A 20969-nucleotide genomic window follows, 5' to 3' on the forward strand; every position below is an offset into this window, starting at 1 on the left:
ACCAACCGATTTATAATTTCCCACATATTTCTTGAATTCTCCCAATCTTAAAAATTTAGTATTTAGAGAAAAGTTAGCCAACCTGACACTCACAACAGAAGCCATGTCTTCGGCAAGTCTGACATTAGGTCATTAGCCTCTGAATATTTCCGTGTGACACACAAGGTATTCATTGCCGGTTTATCTACTGTGTATTTGTGTCAGACAACACCTGGGGAATCCCAGAGTTCTTGCAGTTGATCTCGTAAAGAGTTGGGCACATTAAAAATTTGGTTATAGGGCAATATCATTCATACTATAGAAATTTTCTCATCAGTCAGGCCTCTTTTTAGTTAAAAAAAAAAAGTGGTGCTAATGAAAACTGGGACTCTGGGTAAAAAAGAAACAAAAATCTTGTTTCTTTTGATATTAGTATGCTTAGCTTTGTTGGCTTGAGGTCCCAAATTTGATATATAATTGTGGTCAATTTTCACTTTTGTCTAAAATTCATAAAGGAAATCACTGTTTGAGGGACAGAAAATAGAAGCATGAGTTATACTAAAAGAGTCTCAGTCCTGCATTTGCTACCACTCAGATGTGGGTTTCAGGAAGTGGCAGAGAACCGCATTATCACAGTGGACAGCTTGTCTGTTCTATGGCCTGACACTTTATGTTCAAGCCCAGGCAATGGACGAGGCTGGAAGAGAAAAGAAAACCATAGTAGACAGGACACTTTGAGAACTCTGCTTGTTGACCTGGCTCTGTGGGTCCCTGGGTGGAGATTAACAAACCCTCAGCTAGCAAGCCTATTCTCTCAGCGTCTGGTAGAAACACAACACAAGAGGCAAGAGTCAGGAGAAACGAAGAGACTGTTTCCAGCTCTTCCACATTTTATAGTGCTTCAGACAGTGACAGCGGACTCACTGTTATTAAAAACCCCATCGCTTCTTAAGAAGTTCGTCTGTACCATTCAGAGGCTGCAATGCCAATGCCTGAATGCTTGAAAACTTAGGAAGAACAGGATTAGAGCATAATTAACAGACAACGTTTAACACAAAAACTTAGAACTATTGTCTCCATCTAAGCCACATAGGTGAATTTAGAAAAAGCAAGTCAACTATTCATTGCCTTAATTCCTACACATATGAGGTGCAGTAACTAAAACAAAACATATCTGTTTACACATAAGGATCTTTTTAAAAAAATCAATTGGGGGCATGGGAGGGAGGTTCAAGAAGAAGGATATATACATCCTTATGCCTGATTCCAGATGTTCAAGCAGGTTTTAGAAAAGGCAGAGGAACCAGAGATCAAATTGCCAACATCAGCTGGATCATGAAGAAAGCAAGAGAGTTCCAGAAAAACATCTATTTCTGCTTCATTGACTATGCCAAAGCTTTTGACTGTGTGATCACAATAAACTGTGGAACATTCTGAAAGAGATGGGAATACAAGACCACCTGACCTGCCTCTTGAGAAACCTGTATGCAGGTCAGGAAGCAACAGTCAGAACTGGACATGGAACAACAGACTGGTTCCAAATAGGAAAAGGAGTACGTCAAGGCTGTATATTGTCACCTTGCTTATTGAACTTATATGCAGAGTACATCATGAGGAACGCTGGGCTGGAAGAAGCACAAGCTGGAATCAAGATTGTTGGGAGAAATATCAATAACCTCAGATATGTAGATGACACCACCCTTATGGCAGAAAGTGAAGAGGAACTCAAAAGCCTCTTGATGAAAGTGAAAGAGGAGAGTGAAAAGGTTGGCTTGAAGCTCAACATTCAGAAAACAAAGATCATGGCATCTGGCCCCATCACTTCATGGGAAATAGATGGGGAAACAGTGTCAGACTTTATTTTTTTGGGCTCCAAAATCACTGCAGATGCTGATTGCAGCCAGGAAATTAAAAGACGCTTACTCCTTGGCAGGAAAGTTATGACCAACCTAGATAGTATATTAAAAAGCAGAGACATTACTTTGCCAACCAAGCCCCGTCTAGTCAAGTCTATGGTTTTTCCCGTGGTCACGTATGGATATGAGAGTTGGACTGTGAAGAAAGCTGATCGCCGAAGAATTGATGCTTTTGAACTGTGGTGTTGGAAAAGACTCTTGAGAGTCCCTTGGACTGCAAGGAGATCCAACCAGTCCATTCTAAAGGAGATCAATCCTGGGTGTTCATTGGAAGGACTGATCCTAAAGCTGAAACTGCAATACTTTGGCCACCTCATGCGTCGAGTTGACTCACTGGAAAAGACTCTGATGCTGGGAGGGATTGGGGGCGGGAGGAGACGGGGACGACAGAGAATGAGATGGCTGGATGGCATCACCGACTCGATGGACATGAGTTTGAGTGAACTCCCGGAGTTGGTGATGGACAGGGAGGCCTGGCGTGCTGTGATTCATGGGGTCGCAAAGAGTCGGACACGACTGATTGACTGAACTGATGCCTGATTAATGTTGTATAGCAGAAACTAACACAACATTGTAAAGCAATAGTACTACGATTAAAGACAATTTTTTTAAACATATAAAAAATATTTTTTAAAAATTCAGTTTTACACTTTCCCTGTGTATTAGCACGAAATGTTTCAGGCATACTGAACTCAACTGTGTCCTGACTAGAAGTCGAAGGTACTAAAATAAAGAACTTTGTATGGTAGATTCTCACATTATTACAGCAACATCGTCTAACAACTCTTTCCTTAAAACTTCGTCCCAGGCTACTGCCTGAGTCATAAGTCAAAATACAGTATGGTCTTCAGTCTCTTAGGCAACTTCTCTAGAACAGGATGTGCTTCTTCCTTGAGGTGACAGGTTACGTACTGCAAGTTTTTTCATCCCTATTGAAAACATCTCATTTGCTGCCAAGCTATATGCAAGGGAAAGAAGCCCAGTCTGCCCTCAGAGGCTCCTTGGAGACTGAAACCAGAGAATGGCCGGACATACATGCACTATGAAAAGTCTAAATTAAACAATGGCTTTACAAGAGCACCTTCCCATGTGACTTTGAATCAGAGTAAAGGGAAGTTCACAAAATCAAAGCAGTAAAATGGATCTTTATTTGGAAAGTACTCATTAACTCAGCAAAGCCTAGCTGTAGGAATTAGATCTGTGAGGAAAATCCTCCTGGCAATGAAACCAGGGCTTTGATTTCTACTGGGTCATAAAATAAATCATAATATCCACTTACAATTCTATACTACCTTTCAATTTACAAAGTGCTTTCTCGTACATTATTTTATCTTCACAACATTCTTGTGAGGTATTGAGACATGATTATTCTTTTACGGGTTAAGAAATTGAGGCTCAGTGAGCAGACAGGATTTCCTCAAGGCCACAGAGTTATTAAGAAGCAGAGTTCAAACTGAGATGCTGGTCTCCGGACACCCAATTCAGTGTTCTTGCTCTATTGCCTCTAAAGGTAGGAAGCCATAATTCCAAATTATCATATCTACTTAAATATTAATTGGGGAAATTCTAAAATTCCACTGGTTACCCAGTTGCTTTAAAAAAACAAGAAAATTGGCCAGATTTGGAAGAAAACAGACTTACAAACTGCTTTATGTATGTTCTATATGATAATGGCAAGAATCCAAGTTACATTTCAAGGTCGAACAGAAGTAAAATAAAGCTTATTTCTGAATTTCATAATAATGATATCAAAAGCTGAAACTACTGCATATATTAGAAGCTCTGCCAGTTGAAAAAGAAAAAGAAAACTTTCCCGACTAATTTACAAACTTAAAAAAGTTTCTCTGCAGTTCTCTTTTAAATGAGTTATACTCTAATTTGATGGTGAAAATACTTGACACTAACTTTTGGTACCTGGAGTTGGTTTTTTTCTTCCTCTCTTTCTTCTCTTCTTTCTTTCTTTAAATTTTATTCATTTATTTATTATTTTTGGCTGCACATGGGCTATTCTATAGCTGCAGTGCTCGGGCTTCTCATTTTGGTGGCTACACACTTGCTGCAGAGCATGAAGTCTACAGCGTGGGCTCAGTAGCTGTGATCCCGAGCTTTGTTGCCCCACAGCATGTGGGATCTTCCTGGACCAGGTATCGAACCCATGTCCCCTGCACTGGCAGGCAGATTCTTTACCATCTGAGCCACCAGGGTCTAATGAACATTTTCAAATTATTAGATTGTTTTGAAACTCACATCAATTCAGTAAAAATGATGTTTTATTAGTTTGGCTATTTTAAGGTCCAAAATCAAGTGTGTCATTAGTTTATGGTCAGCTGCTAAGCTAATTTATCAATTTTCAGTGAATCTTTACAAGTTCAAGTTCTGTTCACAAGACACACAAATCTCCTAGTTCTTGGCTTAATTATGAAACAGAAGAACTTTCCTCAAGTTAAATATTCAACAGGTTTTAGTGCTATGACTTAACAGTTTAACTTGATACTGATCATCAGTTTTAACATTTGTGTTAAAACCCTTTGACATAAAAAGATATCTATATTATTTGCTTTAAATTCTAGTGTTTGCTTTGTCTCAGAAAATTTTCAGCACCTCTAATTAGGAGACTGTCACAATGGATTATCTGGAAAAAGCACATGAGTGTTGTAGAGCCCTGACTGTGTTTGACACAAATGCTATGCGCCACCAGCATGACCAGAGAGTTGTCAAATCAATCGATAATTACTGGCAAGGTAAAGACAAGTGCCTCTAAAGGCAATGACAGAAAATGGATGGAAACAGCTGTTTGATGGCAGAGTCTTTCCCTCTAGGGACAGCATATAAAAAAATCATAAAAGCGTTAAGAAAGGCCAGCTACAACTGCTTATATCTTGCCATCATATTTTGAGAAGAAAAGTTAAAACTTATTAACTTAATCCTTGAGGCTGGTCATCTGTTGCACAAATATTTATTGAGTTCCTATTATGTGCCACAGTCGGGCCTAATAAAAGAGTTCCTCTGTGTTACGTTTACAGTCTAGGGAGGACACATCACATCACACACGATTGCTTCAGTGTGTGGCCCTTACTCATGTCCCCTTCCTTCTGCTGTGTGGTCACTTCTCCAGGAGAATGTTCCCAACACACAAAGCACATACACACGCATGTACGAGTACACACCTTGGTATAGCTATTTCATACTCCCCCGACTTCAAATATCACCTACACTGGAAAGTGTGTTCCTAATTTCCCTTTCTTTCTTGATGGAAATGTCCTACTCACTGTGCTCCCATGTATCCTGTTCATGGGCTTATCAAAGCATTCACTATAACACGTCATCTGCTATCTTTGCTGATTTATTGTGGGTCTCCCCTATAAAGATGAGGGCCTAGATCTAGCATGATACTTAACACACAATGAAAGTAAAAGTGAAAGTCACTCAGTCATGTCCAAGTCTTTGTGACCCCATGGACTATACAGACCATGGACTTCTCCAGGCCAGAATACTGGAGTGGGTAGCCTTTCCCTTTTCCAGGGGATCTTCCTAACCCAGGGATCGAACCCAGGTCTCCCGCATTGCAGGCTGATCCTTTATCAGTTGAGACACCAGGGAAGCCCAAGAATACTAGAGTGGGTAGCCTATCCCTTCTCCAGTGGATCTTCCCAACCCAGGGATCAACCCAGGGTCTCCTCCATTGCAGGCAGATTCTTTACCAAGTGAGCTCTCGGGGAAGCCCCGATACACAATGGGTGTCCTGTAAATGTTTCTTTTTTTACAATTTTAAAAAATACTTTTTTACTTTTGGGTCATAGTTTTGGCACACAGGATCTTTGGCCCAGCACATGGACTCCACTCTGATTGTGGAGCATGGGCTCTAGTGCACCTGGGCCTTATTAGTGGTGGTGCACGGGCTTAGTGGTCCTGCATCGTGTGAGATCTTGGTTCCCTGACCAAGGATTGAACCCAGGTCTCCTGGGTTGGAAGGCAGATTCTTAACCACTGGACTACTATGTAAGTCCCTAAATGTTTCTTAAATGAATAAATAAATGAACTACTAAGAACCAGTGGTCTCAGATAGGAGAAGAAAGGAATCAATCTTGGACATTAAAAATAATAGTTTTAGTCAAAATTAAAAGGATTTCCACATGTGAACAGGAAGAAAAGACTGTTCATCTTATATTATCTTAAAAGATTGGGAACAGAATTCTATTTAATACCAGAATCTCTTAAGAATATTACAGCCGTCCTCTGCCAATTCAGCACTTCAATTTAACCAGAGTCTGTGACTGTAGTCAGTATTCTTTGTTACTGATTGCTCTAACACACGTGGCAAGTACACACACACACAATACAAGTCTTCTCCTTAAGGTGAATTCATCTGCTTACTGGTTGGGGCACAGCACAGACAGGATATCACATAACAGATGTTCTACTAGGGAATCAAAAAATAGATAATTAATTTCAGGGGGAAAAAAATCCATTTTTATAGTTCCAAAAGTGTGAAATTTTAGCAGATGGTGCTAAATAACTTATCACATCTCTGGAACCTGGCTTATGCCACATCATGTTGGGCCACAGCTAGACAGCCTGGCCTCCTGATTGAAATGCAACCCAGGGATATATTTAGCATTTCTGTAACATTGAGTGAAAAGCTTTAATTCATGCTCAAGTCGCCGTTACACAACCTGAACCAGAAGTGAGTTAGAGAAAACATATAACATTCTGCCACTTTCAGTGGAGCAACTGGGGGAAGAAAACTCTGTTTCACCCTCTTAATGGGTCCTTTGCAGACTCCCAGCTTTTTGGATTTGGATCTTAGGCCATTATCATGGAAGGGGCAAAGGAGACTGAGAATGTCTGTACAGTTGAAAGTGAGCAGAGAAGAATCCAGAGATTACAAAGCCTCCAGCAGAAATTAGCAGGTAGAGAAAGAAACCCGGGCTTCTTAATCAAAACTTAGTCAAAAGATTAGGACATGACTAGCACACACAGGTCAGGCGTCTCTGGTGGCTCAGACAGTAAAGAATTTGCCTGCAATGTGGGAGACCTGGGTTCGAGCCTTGGGTCAGAAAGACTCCCTGGAGAAGGAAATGGCAACCCACTCCAGTATTCTTGCCTGGAAAATCCATGGATAGAGGAGCCTGGCAGGCTCCAGTCCATAGGGTCACAAAGAGTAGGACACGACTAAGGGACTAACACACACACACAGGGCACAGGTCATGGAACATCCCACCCACCGCTAGAGGCCAACAATATCCAACCAAACCCATCTATGTTCAGTGCCCACTGATCACACACTGGGAATCAGAACAATGTCAAATGGCACTTCTGAATGCTTGCTCTCAGTTTCCATACTCACTTTATTGCAGACAAATAATGAATGTCTAATGTCAGTATGAAGGCCACACTTCTGGCAGCATTGGTCTGAAACTCTCGGAGGTTTTCTCTTTGTTTTTTAGGTTCACTGCAAGGACCAAGGAAAGTGGTTGAAGATGAATAGTGGTGACTGGTTGGTCATTTGCTGGCAAAGATCAGCTTACAGAATTTAGTCTAACAGGTGCTGAAAGCAAAAGGTAATTCAACAGGAGATCGGCTTTTAAAATGTACTGACTAGAACCCCCAAATAAGCAGGGAAGCAGACCCGCCTGTTTGAATCCCTTTTAAAGGATGTTATCTAGAAAGAAATGTATTAATGAGGACAAAATAAAAAAGGAAAAAACTACACAAGTCCAGTTGAGAATGTATCTTTACCAGGATGTGTGAAAACTTCAGAGATAATGTCAGATAGAACAGGAAGTTTGCCTCTTTATCAACTGTTTACCCTGCTCTGAGCCTTCAGGCTCCTGAATTCAAATACAAAGCATAATAACTACTGAGTCCCAAGATCTGAAGGAATACTATGGAGGAAATACACTTAACATGGCTTTTTCAGCCTATCCTAACTCTCTGCTAAAATACCTAAGATGATACAGAAAATGACCAAAGACAAAAGTTATTGTATTTCCAAAAACTAAATCTGGGAGCCTATCCTAAGAATCTACTGGGGATTTCTATCAGGTCTAACTATGGAGCTGAATTCTAAGAAATTAAAAAGCCTACTCATATTTCATCTGTTGCAAGAGAACATCTCAGCCACCTAAAAATATAAAGAGGATATAATAGGAGTCCTTAGAAGTCCTCTTTGTTCCTTTTCCAACCTCTTCACTCTGACTTCGAGAAATAGAGGCTATAATCCTGCTGCTATATGGCATTTAGAGGCAGACAGAATCCAGCAGTTCTTCACTCAGCATCATCTGAAACCCATTTGGAGTCTAATTCCAAGAGAAAAATAGGTGAAGACCCTAAAAGTTAAAAGGTACAGAAAATATTCTAGCCATTGTTCTTGGCATTGTAGATTTCCAAGTACTCTATTCTATCACAAGAAATTCTCCAAAGAAGGTTCACAGAAGAGTAGCTCCATGAAATGGTTTTGCTTGAAGAAGCTTTTGTGAATAAAGAATTTGAGGCAAGAATGCATAGCCCCTCCCTGGATATTCACAGTACATCTAGCAGTTTCAAGATACCTGCAGGAAATAATCATGTTTAAATTTGTATCCATCGTTGGCTAAATTATTTTGCCTGGATAAAAATTTACTAACATTACTCTTGCTATTCTAACGAGTATTTTGCAGAAACCACCGAGGAAAGCTTGTTCAAACAGGAGGGGCAGAAAGTAGAAATTAAAACCAGATCCCTTTTCTGTACACAGAGATGCCTTTGATGAATGTCTGGCTGATCCAAAAAAATGGACAAGAAGACCTGCCCAGCAATACCCAAACTTTCTCTGATTTTGATCCTAGGAGAGAATTTATCTAGCCCCAGAAGTGTCAGTGAGGAGAGACAATCTACAAACCCTGAATGATCACAAACGCTGAGTTGAAAGAGAGATTTCTCTCTATTTCAGGATGAATAAAGAAAAAAGGCTATAAATTAGTGCCGAAATAGGAAAAAGGAACATCACCTAGAAGACTTCAAAAGAGATCGTTCTCTAGAAATAATTCTATGTTTCACTCAATGTTTAACTTTTAAAATATCAGTGAAATCATGATTTCAATCAAATGGCAGTGTGAAACTTACAAACAAGTCTAAATAGACTTAACACACCAGAAATAAAAAGAAAATTTTATTCTAAAAACTAGTCATTAAAAATAATTCTCCAGAGTTAACCTACTGCATGGTGCATTCTTTTAAGAAATAGATATTTGCCAGAGTATATAAACAATTCCAGGATGCATAAAAGACAAATCCTCCTCATTTATTGATCCTTTACAAAGCTGACAGAATCTGACACGAAACCACACAAACCACACACACACACACAACCACCAGTACTGATAGAGTTACTGACAATTATCAGAATAAGCTTGAAGGAAGAACTCCTAAATGAAATTCACATACATATATATTAAAATAATAATCCAGCATGAAAAAGTGGGATTTACTCCAGGCACACAAGGATTGTTGTGATACTAATATCTGGCGATTGGCAAAGAGCAGTCAGATTAGAACTCTAGTACCGTGTGTGAAGAATGAGATCAAAAGTTCCCTTCCTGCCCTGTTTCAAAGAAGTACTTAGGGCCTTGTGACTCATTTCCAAAGTTTTCTTCAGAGAAAACAGAAGTTCCTTGAAGACAGAGCTGTTTCTTGGTGTAGGGGAAAGCCCAAACTCACTCAAGTGAACACTTTAGTATCCTTAAGGACAGAGATAGAAGGAGAACTGTGATTGCTTTACAATGGGAAGAGGCAAGTATCAATAAGTCAGAGGCAGTAGGGACCAGTGGACCTCTCAATGTGGTTCCCTGGCAAGACAGTAGATTGCGGTTGTAGGCAACATGAAGGGAGCTGGGCCATCAGCAAGGGGCTCTAACCACATCCGGGACTCCTGCACATGAGAACTGAGGGTGCAGCACTGACATATACATATATGCTGCCGTATCTAAAATAGCCAGCCGCAGGAAGCAGCTATTTAGCCCAGGGAACTTGGCTCGGTGCTGTGATGACCCTGAGAGGTGGGATAGGAAGGAGGAGGGAGGCCCAAGAAGGAGGGGACGTATATATACTCATGGCTGATTCACACTGTTATGAGGCAGAAATCAGTACAACATTGTAAAGCAATTATCCTCCAATTAAAAATAATTTTTTTAAAAAAGGAAGAAAATTGAAACAAAATCCACAGAATCATGAAGAAGCCATACTAGCAGGGACACTCTAAAGGAAGATAGAGAACAAAAGAGGACTATTGTCCGATGCACCATCGTAGAGTTGCTGCAAAACTTCCCCAAGATCTGTAGTGGGAAAGCAAGATCCACAAGAGACATGTTCATTCCAGTGAGTAAAAATCATTAATTTACTTACAAATATGTATTATGCACCATATGCCAAAGATACAGCGGGGACGAACAGACATATCTGCCCTCAGGAGCTTGCATTCTAGATTGAGAAGATAGCAATAAACAAGTAATATAATAAAGTCAGTTAGGGAGTATGTTAGAAGCTGTATAATGCTGTAGAATAAATAAAGAAGATGGCTTAGAGGCTATTGTAATCTAGTCAAGAAAACATGGTAGCAGCAGCAAAGATGATGAGAAGTGGTCAGACTCCAGATACATTTTGAAGATCAAGCCAACATGACTTCCTGATAGACTGGATGTAGGGTGAGAGGCAAGGAGAGTAGTTAAGAATGACTCCAGATTTTTCCATTGGAACAATTACAAGGATAAAATTACCATCAACTGTTCTGGAAAAGACTATCCTGGGTAGAGCAGAGAGGAAGAGCTGAGGAAATCCAGATCTTCTTTTTCTTAACATACCATATTTCAGTTTTCTTTTTAACATCCAAGTAGAGATGTTGGGAGAAATATCAACAACCTCAGATATGCAGATGATGCCTCTCTAATTGCAGAAAGCGAAGAGGAACTAAAGAGCCTCTTGATGAGAGTAAAAGAGGAGAGGAACACACTGACTGAAATCTCAACGTTCAAAAAGCTTAGATCAGACTCCCCTGGTGGCACAGTTGATAAGAACCCACCTGCCAATGCAGGGGATACAGGTTCGATTCTCGATCAGGGAAGATTCCATGTGCTAAGGAGCAACTAAGCCCATGTGCCACAACCACTGAGCCCTCATGCTACAACTACTGAATCCTGAGAACCCTAGAGTCTGGACTCCACAACAAGAGAAACCACTGCACTGAAAAGCCTGTTTACTGAAACTACAGGAAGCTGACAGGCAACAGTGAAGACCCAGTACAATCAGAAATAAATAATAAGTTGTTTAAAAAAAAAAAAAAACTACCATCATGCCATCCAGTCCCATCATTTCATGGCAAATAGATGGGGGAAAGGGGGAATAATGACTGATTTTATTTCTTGGGCTTCAAAAGCACTGCAGATGGTGACTACAGCCATGAAATTAAAAGACGCTTGCTCCTTGGAACAGAAGCTATGACAAACCTAGACAGTGTATTAAAAAGCAGAGACATCACTTTGTCAACAAAAGTCCATATAGTCAAAGCTATGGTTTTTCCAGTAGTCATGTAAGGATGTGAGAGTTGGACCATAGAGAAGGTTGAGCACAAAAGAACTGATGCTTTTGAACTGTGGTATTGGAGAAGACTCTTCGAGAGTCCCGTGGACAGCAAGGAGATCAAACCAGTCAATCCTAAAGGAAATCAACCCTGAATATTCATTGGAAGGACTGTTGCTGAAGCTGAAACTCCAATCCTTTGGCCATCTGATGAGAAGAGCCAGCTCATTGGAAAGAACCCTGATGATGGGAAAGATTGAAGGCAAAAGAAGCGGGGGATGACAGGGGATGAGATGGTTAAATAGCATCACTGACTCAATGGACATGAGTTTGAGAAAGCTCCAGGAGATAGTGAAAGGCAGGGAAGCCTGGTGTACTGCAGTCCATGGAGTAGCAAAGATTCAGACACAACTTAATGACTGAACAATAACAGAGATGTTGGGTAGACATCGGACATAAAAGACAGGATTGTGTGGTTTAGTTAACTTTGAAAAGGAAGGCAGGGTAGGAGGGGGAAAGAGGGAGAAGGAGCTAAGGAGAGAGAGGAAGGAAGGAATAAATATGCTTTTCACATAATGGGTTTGGGAGTCAAAATCTTTAGACTGAAAATCAATTCCATCACATTATAATCAGCAACGTAAAATGTGATTTTCCAAGGTTTGTACAGAATTTAGCCAGGGTCATATTGGGAGCTGTCAGGGAGATTTCACAGAGAAAAATGGCATTTAAACTGGGCTTAGATGGATATACCTGAGTTCAGAACCTAAGAAGAAGAGCAGGAATGTAATGTGAAACTTTGAAGTGTAATTGTAGGTAACCCAGAGTAGGTAACCAGAACATTTTGTAGGTGGAATAGAATGATGGCAGATGAAACTGGGAGAGTAGGCTGGGTCAGCTTTGGAAAACCTTGTATGATGTGCTAAGAAATTCAACTTATTTTGCATAAATTTGTGTAATAGCAATTATCCATGAGGGTCACAAAGAGTTGGACATGACTGAGCATGCACACACAAACACATACACACATTGTATAAAAAAACCTTCGGTTATCATTGAAGGTGCTTGAAGCATAAAAACTCAACTGATAGCTGCATTCAAAGTAAACTGTTGAATGGCAATTAAACAAGCTCCTAGTAAAGAGATAAAGCACGTCTAAGATATGCACAACTTTATAGATATTTCCCTTTAATTGGGCTTCTCTGGTGACTCAGTGGTAAAGAATCCACTTGCAGTGCAAGAGACAAAAGAGATGTGGGTTTGATCCCTGGGTTGGTAAGATCCCCTGGAGGAGGGAATTGCAACCCACTCCAGTATTCTTGTCTGGGATCCCTTGAAAAGAGGAGCCTGGCAGGTACAGGCCATGAGGTCACAAAGAATCAGACATGACTGAAGCGACTGAGCATATTGCCCTTTAAGTCCTCAGGTCCTATAACTCTAAGTGATACCTCTCAGGTTGTCAACTATTTACTGTGTACTAAAGGCGCTTGCCTGGAGAATCCCAGGGATGGGGGAGCCTGGTGGGCTGCCGTCTATGGGGCACAGAGTCGGACATGACTGAAGCGACTTAGCATGCATGCATACATGCAAAGGCAAAAAGGCTCAGAGAATTAGACTCATTTTCCCTTAGGTTATGACACAGGATTAGGATAAATTTGCCCTTTTCTGTTGAAGTGCTTTTTAAAAAGTTTTATTGGAGTATAGTTGACTTACTTATATTGCATTAGTTTCTACTGTACAGCAAAGTGACTCCATTATACATGCACATTTATCCACTCTCTTTTAGAGTCTTTTCCTATATAGGTCATTACAGAGTATTGAGTGCAGTTGCTTGTGCTATACAGTAGGTCCTTATTAATTATCTATTTTATATGTAGTAGTGTGCATATCTCAACCTCCCAATTTATCCCTCTCCCTCTCCCCCCACCACCCAGGAACCATAAGTTTGCTTTGTACATCTGTGACTCTACTTCTGTTTTGTAAATAAGTTCATCTGTACCATTTTTTTTTTTTTAGATTCCACATATAAGCGATATCTACCCGAAAAAGAATTCAGAATAATGATAGTAAAGATGACCCAAAATCTCAGAAGCAAATGGAGGCACAGACCTAGAAGATATAAGAAAGGTTTAATGAAGAGAAGATTTAAAGAACAAACAAAGATAAGCCACACAATAGAAGATCGCATGTTTCTCAGTGGTACATCTCATGTGGAGCCATTGGCAGGACCATGGAGACCTGAGGGAAGGTTCAGGGGCATACAGGCTCCCTATTACGAGCAGCCTGAACACTCATTGCCTGGACCCAGTGTTCCCTGGGGTTGCTGCATTACTGGTACATTTTGAATATCGACATGCTCTGCATTCCAGTTTTTTAATCAAAGGCCAGAAATCTCTTCCAAACAGCATCAAGATTGCTCTCATTCTCAGACACGGACATTTTCAATAATCAGTTTAGTGCTTCAAATGATCTCCCTCTGTCCTTTCACCTAGCCTCTACTCCCACTTCAAAACCTGGATTGGACAACACCATTTTTGCTTAGTGGAACTAATTAGGGAATATTTTTAGACAAAACAGAGAAGGAAATGGTAGCCCACTCCAGTGTACTTGCCTGGAGAATCCCATGAACAGAGCAGCCTGGTGGGCTACAGTCCATGGGGTTGCACAGAGTCGGACATGACTGACTAACACTTTAGACAAAATATATCCAGTGTAAAAGAGATAACCAGTAAGAATATATTGTATGGCACAGGTTATTGTACCATTATCTTGTAAATAGATTTAATGGCATATAACCTGCAAAAATACTAAATTACTATGCTTGAATACTTGAAACTAATATTATCTTGTAAATCAACCAAACCTCCATCTTAAAAAATCCACTAAAACATATGAAGATTCTATAGATACAAGCTATAAACATTTAAAGAAAGCAATGAAATGAAATTCTGTGTTACCCAGAACACAGGTATAGTTTTAGGCAGCCCACAAAATAATTAAATTGGGTAAAGTTTTATAAAAACCCTGAGTGATTGACACTTCCAGGAGTAAAGTCAACTTCAGAGAATCCAGAACCACGAAACTAAGAAATTCTCTTTTTCTGGACACTAAATACCTCTGTATTTAACCCAAAGCTGGCACTAAGTTATAAGTAATCTGCACTTTCCAAAGAAACTAGTCACATTATTTCCACTTTGAAACTCTGGTGTGGGGCCTGAATGTAAGGGGAATAAGTCTTTCTCTTTTGTTTTTCAACTCATCATGAAATGTATTCCCTCCCACAATAAAGGCTAAAATTTTAACCAAGGACCTAGTTATAAATGTGTACCATCAACTATAAGTTAATCAATTTTAATTATGTAAGTTGACAAGTTTTACAGATCCAGCCTCAACTAAAATTTCTCTTTTTTATATCTTATATTCCATTTTATGTTCTATAATGAGGATCACTGGAAGGACTGATGCTAAAGCTGAAGCTCCAATACTTTGGCCACCTGGTGCAAAGAGCCAGTTCAATGGAAAAGACCCTGATCCTGGGAAAGATTGAGAGCAGGAAGAGAAGGGGGCGACAGAGGATGAGATGGTTGGATGGCATCACTGACTCAATGGACACGAGTTTGAGCAAACTCTGGGAGGTAGTGAAGGATAAGAAGCCTGGCATGCTACAGTTCATGGGGTCACAAAGAGTCAGACACGACTTAGCGACTGAACAGCAACAGCAATGAGAATATATTCTTTTATCTTCCCAGCACCTTTTCTTTTTTGGTTAGTGCCACCCTCATTCCTGTCTCCAGTTTCTTTCAGGAAATATTCCTCCCCCAATCCCCTACATGGTCCAGATGACAACTGCCAGTTACAGCACCGCATCCACTGGTCAGAGACTATGTATGACCTGACCTGGACCTTTTCCAAACTTCTACAAATTGGGAATTAACCAAAAGGGACAATCTCTCTCTGGTATCAAGGCTTAGGGGCTGAGACTGAGAGCATGATGACCTCGTAAAGGAGGCCTGTAGGAAAACATGTGAGAAGAAGTACAAATGAAAGCTAGAAGAGAGACTTGAAGAAACCTGAGTACTTGTTTCCAGTGATCCTGGGAACCCAGTTATATCCTTGCCCTTCCCTTTTGCCTAAGTTAGTTCAGGTTACATTTCTGTTGTTTGTGTTCTAAGTTGCTTCAGTCATATCTGACTCTTTGCAACCCCATGGACTGTAGCCTGCCAGGCTCCTCTGTCCTTGGGATTCTCCAGGCAAGAATACTGGAGTGGGTTGCCATTCCCTTCTCCAGGGGATCTTCCCAATATAGGGATGGAAACTGTGTCTCTTACATCTCCTGCATTGCCAGCAGGTTCTTTACCATTAGGGCCACCTGGGAAGCATTTCTGTTACTTGTTTGCAAAGGTCTTACTTCATATGCACCCTCTCATAATTCCCCCATTAATAAGGGTGGAATAATCTTGTCCATTTATCATGTGACTGGAAAATCTGGTTTTTTAAAAAAAGTTTACTTCTGGAAGAATCTGACCCATCAACTAATTGAAATTGAGGGCCAAGAGGGGGCCGGGGAAAGCGTCCATACACTTGTGTGGCATCATTGCAATGACATCATGGCATCCTGTGCTCAGCGTTGTGAGCACCCATGGGCAGATCCTCACATGCTAAAGCTCTGCCCTGCTCTTCTGGCTCCTGAATCCAGATGAGGTCACCAGTGTGATCTCACTTGGGAGAGCATTCAGATGAAAGGAAGTGTGGTATAGGTGAGTCAAGAGGGGAGACTCCCTCCTCCCAAGTCAAGTTTCCAGGCAGAGAAAGGCAAAGAGCACAAAAATTCCAAAACCAGCTCACTTTTCAAGCTGGTAGCCAATGATCTTCCTCCCCATGGAAGGAAGATGAGCCTTGAGGCCCCAAAGCCGGCTTCACACACAGCTCAGCCACTCCCAACAGTGCTCAGGTTTCCATGCTTCCGTAACAGCCACTCCTTTCTCTGGTTTGGGTCCAAAAAACATCCCTCCCTTCTCCTCTAATACCAGCCTCTCTATAGTGAGCTTATGTCCCCGCCTCTCCACTTCCTCCCCCTCTGACTCACAGCGCTCAAAGCATTAAGAAATAAAAACCTGTTGGATCAGCCAGACTAGAACTCTGCAAGGGCCAGCCCTTCCGTGAAAGGGAATCTCACTTTCATTGTTAGCACTAAGGCTTCGAGTTACTTAACTTGATCATAAAAAACCCAGAACCCCACTCATTCTTCACCAGCAAAAACAATCGTGTTCCATGTCTTTTAAAGGAAAAGAAAATACACCTGTAATAAACAAAATATCTGTCATTTTAACATCTCAAAAGAGACATCATCCATGGAGTTTAAAAATTAGACAAAGAGGTGATCCCTTTATCTTGATCCCTGTTTTTGAACATAGTTTTTTTGACTAAGATGCTAAATGACTTAAGGAAGCAAAATCTGGAAAAGTCTCCTCAATAGAAGACTTGCATGTGACTTGATCACATTCATTTTTATACAAGAAGCACCAAGAACAGTGCCTGAATCTTTCAATTTTTCAACAGATATTTATAGAATTTATCTTCAAGTGATTTGAAGTAAGAATCAGAAATAAATTTGAGTTATCAAATATTTTGAGAGCAAGGAGTCACCATTGTCCAAATCAGAAAACAATTTGCTAGATCTGAAAATTTTCAGAATTTTTCCTGAAAACTTGTATTTTTAATCACCTTTGCAGAAACAAAGAAAAAGATTTTGTCTTAGGTGTCAGGACAAATAGAAAATATTTTATAGAGGAGCCTTTCTCCCTTGTCTCCAAGCAGTATTCTTAAAATCAAATTGGTGTTTTACTACCTGCCTCTCCCAGACCGAGCTGATAAAATCAAGCAATTCTCAACAAAGACCAAGGACAAGCTCATTTTCTTTCCGACTCAACAATGTTCTTTCTCGAAGCCTTGGTACATTCCTCTTGTGCTAAATACCCTTAGATTTGAGCAAGAGAGCAAAGGAAAAGAATTTTTTGGGAAAAAATAAACCCTGGCCCTGCATTTGAGCCTGAACTAACCACAGGCAGTCTATAAAACAAGGTGTAATCAAATAAATTCAGGATAGCAACATTTTTAGCATTATTATCCTAACTGGCCAGTGAGCTTCATGGATGATTTTAAGTGGTTTGGCTGGTTTTTTTCCGGGGAATAGTTATCCATGAAAAGATGATTAGCTTTCAATTACATGTGATGAATATTCTCTTGGGTTTCTTTGCCCCTACCCCTTTGTCCCTTTGGGGAAAAACATACTCAACCTCTCAGACAATTAGCTCTCTATGAACTTCTCCAGTATTCCACCAAAAGAATAATGACCAGGTAACACAATCATAGGGCCAGTTCTGTTGGTCTTTTGCTGAGTTTCTGGGAAAATGATTCCTGCCAACTACGGCATATCTTTTTATTGAAATTGCCCAGGAAACTGTCAGCCAAAGAAAGATCCAGAGAAATTTTTTGGTTCACATCATAACCTGAGCCCCCAAATAAAGACACTATAGAAACATGCTATGTCCGTGAGTTTGCTGAGGGTTGGGTTTTCTTGTCTGTGAAATGAGAAGCTCTTGAATCATCTTTTGCTCTTACTTTAAAATTCAGTTCTGTTTGAGATGGTTCACTTTTGATGATGTTGCTTGTAAAGTAAAAACAAGCAAGATCAAAACTGAGAATCAGAGATGTTAGTGTTCCTAAGATTGCACAGTTAGCGATGACAGAGATTGGATTTTAAACCGACATTATTTTGCTGTCTTACCTCTCAAGAGAAAATGTGAATGAAATGCATATATAAGTTTTCTAAATATTTTTTGCCCCCTGACACATTTTTTTTTTAAGATTAATGAGTATTTCCACACCCAGTGCTCCATGTTTAAATCAAGATCACAGGGCAACGCTTTAGAAGGACCCAAGCAAATGAGTTCCTAACTTGTCCTGGGTCATTCAACTCTCAATTCTCCATAACCAGCTAAAGTGGCAAAAGTCTGATTTTTCTGTTTGCTTCTGGAATGTGTTTTTGTATTTTGGGAACAAGTACTTCTCATGTTCCAGTAATTCACACCATCTCAAATGTTTTCAATGAAGCCAGGCTGTGAAGGAACTCAAGAGGAAGTTAAAAACAAAAACAAAAACTGCCCATGATCGCTCCCAGCTCATCCCTGTCACTCCATCTCACAAAGAGCCAGCCTGAACATAAAACACTATTTCAAACTTAGTATAAAATTCATTTTAAAGAGTCTTCCATGACTTCTAATCTAGCTGTATAACAATACAGGCTCTAATTTCCATTTCTGAAGGTTGACACCATCCAAAAATTAAATCAAAATGTTTCTTCGGAATCTCCCTGGTCTCTTTTATTTGATGGAGCTAGCAGCTTGTGTCCACTCACCAAAGTGGCTTAAACAAGACAGGAAATGATTCTAATGACTACGGATATGTAGCATCTCAACATGAGTTATGTCTTCTAGGTCAACTGAAAAGGGTGCAATCTTGATAAAGCATTTACAAGTGTCAGCTACTTTCAAATTTCCCAATAAAAGTTTTCTGTATGTGATTGTCTTTTGAAGAGAAAGAAAGGGAACAATTCAATCCCAAGAGAGCATTAAAACATTGGCATACAACATTCTAAGAGGTTATATTAACAAAAGTTGACACTAGAATAGTATGCAACAATAAAAGGAACAAACTATTGATAAAGCAATAACATATAAGAATCACAGTCGTTTTGCTAAGGAAAAGAAGCCGGAGACAATAAAGTGTATGTTGCAAGATTCCATTTATACGTATTCACACATGGAGCTCAAGACAATGATTATCTGGGAGAAGGATTAACTAGGAAAGGACAGAAAAAAAAACTTCTGGGTGCCAAAATTGTTCAGTGTTCAATCTAGGTGGTGGTCATGCAGGTACATGTGTACCTGTGAAAAATCACTGGGCTATGGGCTTAAGATCAGTATTTGTCAAGTTCTTCCTCAATGTATGTTAAATTTATTCTTCAATAAAAAAAATTTTTTTTTACGTTTAGCCCAGAGAAAGGTTATATAATTCATGCCTTGAATATTACTGACAATTCTGTTTCTGCAGTACACAAAACTTGTTTAATGCTACTGACACCACACAATTCCTTATCTGCAGTAATGAAATGCAAAACAAACTATGAAAACTGAAGTTTTTCAACTGACTTGAACAGAAGTGAAGCTATTTGCACCTTTATTCATTCCACCTTCTACCTAGTGTAAAAATATTCGCCTGCTTTTCTGTGGCTGTGTTTTCTGATTGTAGGATGTCACCCACACCCCCACCGTGATGGTTAGAGAACATACAGTACATGCACCTTTGTGAAACCCACAAATGTTTGAAATTTCTAAACACTGCTGGACCCAGTGGTTTCAGGTACAATATTGTTAAGCTGTATTTATTTGAGGATACTTCTGAAGAGTTTTAACCAGCACCCCAGACCTGTGATGTCAGAGATAATGTATTGCTTAAGATAGAAGTGGTAGTCACTCAGTCATGTCCAACTCTTTGCATCCCCATGGATGGTAGCCCACCAGGATCCTCTGTCGATGGGATTCTCCAGACAAGAATACTGGAGAGGGTAGCCATTCCCTTCTCCAAGGGATCTTCCCAACCTAGGGATCGAACCTGGGTCTCCCACATTGCAGGCAGATTTTTTTACCGAGTCACCTGGGAAACCAGTTTAAGATGAGGCTGAATTTATTTAAGTAAACTCTGGGCTGAATTATTTAAGTAAATATAAGGTAAATAATAAGGTGGCTCACAACCAAAATTGTAAAAGTGGCATGAAAATGACTTAAGCTTAATAAACATCTTTCCACCATGGTCAGAAAGATGTTAATATGTCCATACAGAACTCCAAGTTGCCTACATAAGACAAAGGGTGGGGAGGGGGGAGGCTTTCTTTGCATCTTCCCCAGCCAGCACCCGGCAGGAACTTGCATTCGCTATCCCTCAACAAAAGCTTGTTAGATTGAACCAAATCTCCAGCATTCCTCATCCTTTGATTTTTGTTACCCACCATCCCTGAAAAGAAAAACTAAATGCATTTAAATAAATAAATAAAGTTTAAGGCCTTTGGGAAATAGTGCTTTGTTTCCTTTTGGTTGATTGGAAGAATTGATAGAACCGCATCTTGGTTTGCACCTTTTAACTTTAGGATGTTTCTCTACTGGAAGCCCTCACAGACTCAAATCAATCACTAAATCCCTGCTGCTTATTCTGTGCATTCAAGGACAGAAATCTCACAACCCAAACCACATGAAATTCACCACTGACTGCAGGAAAAGATTCACTCTTTTTGTGCTGACTCTCCTTGGTACCATTCCTTCTGAACAGCTGCTTTCACATTTCTTCACTTTATTCCTTTATAAAAGAACTCATCATAAGGATCCTGCCCAAATATATTCCAGAAGCACTGTGTTTGCCTCATGCTTCTGTATCAGTTTCGGGACCATCATAAATCAACAGTTGGCAGAT

Source organism: Moschus berezovskii, chromosome 6, assembly GCF_049115385.1.
Source record: "Moschus berezovskii isolate FMDL1 chromosome 6, NW_MosBer_1.0, whole genome shotgun sequence".
NCBI lineage: Eukaryota > Metazoa > Chordata > Mammalia > Artiodactyla > Moschidae > Moschus > Moschus berezovskii.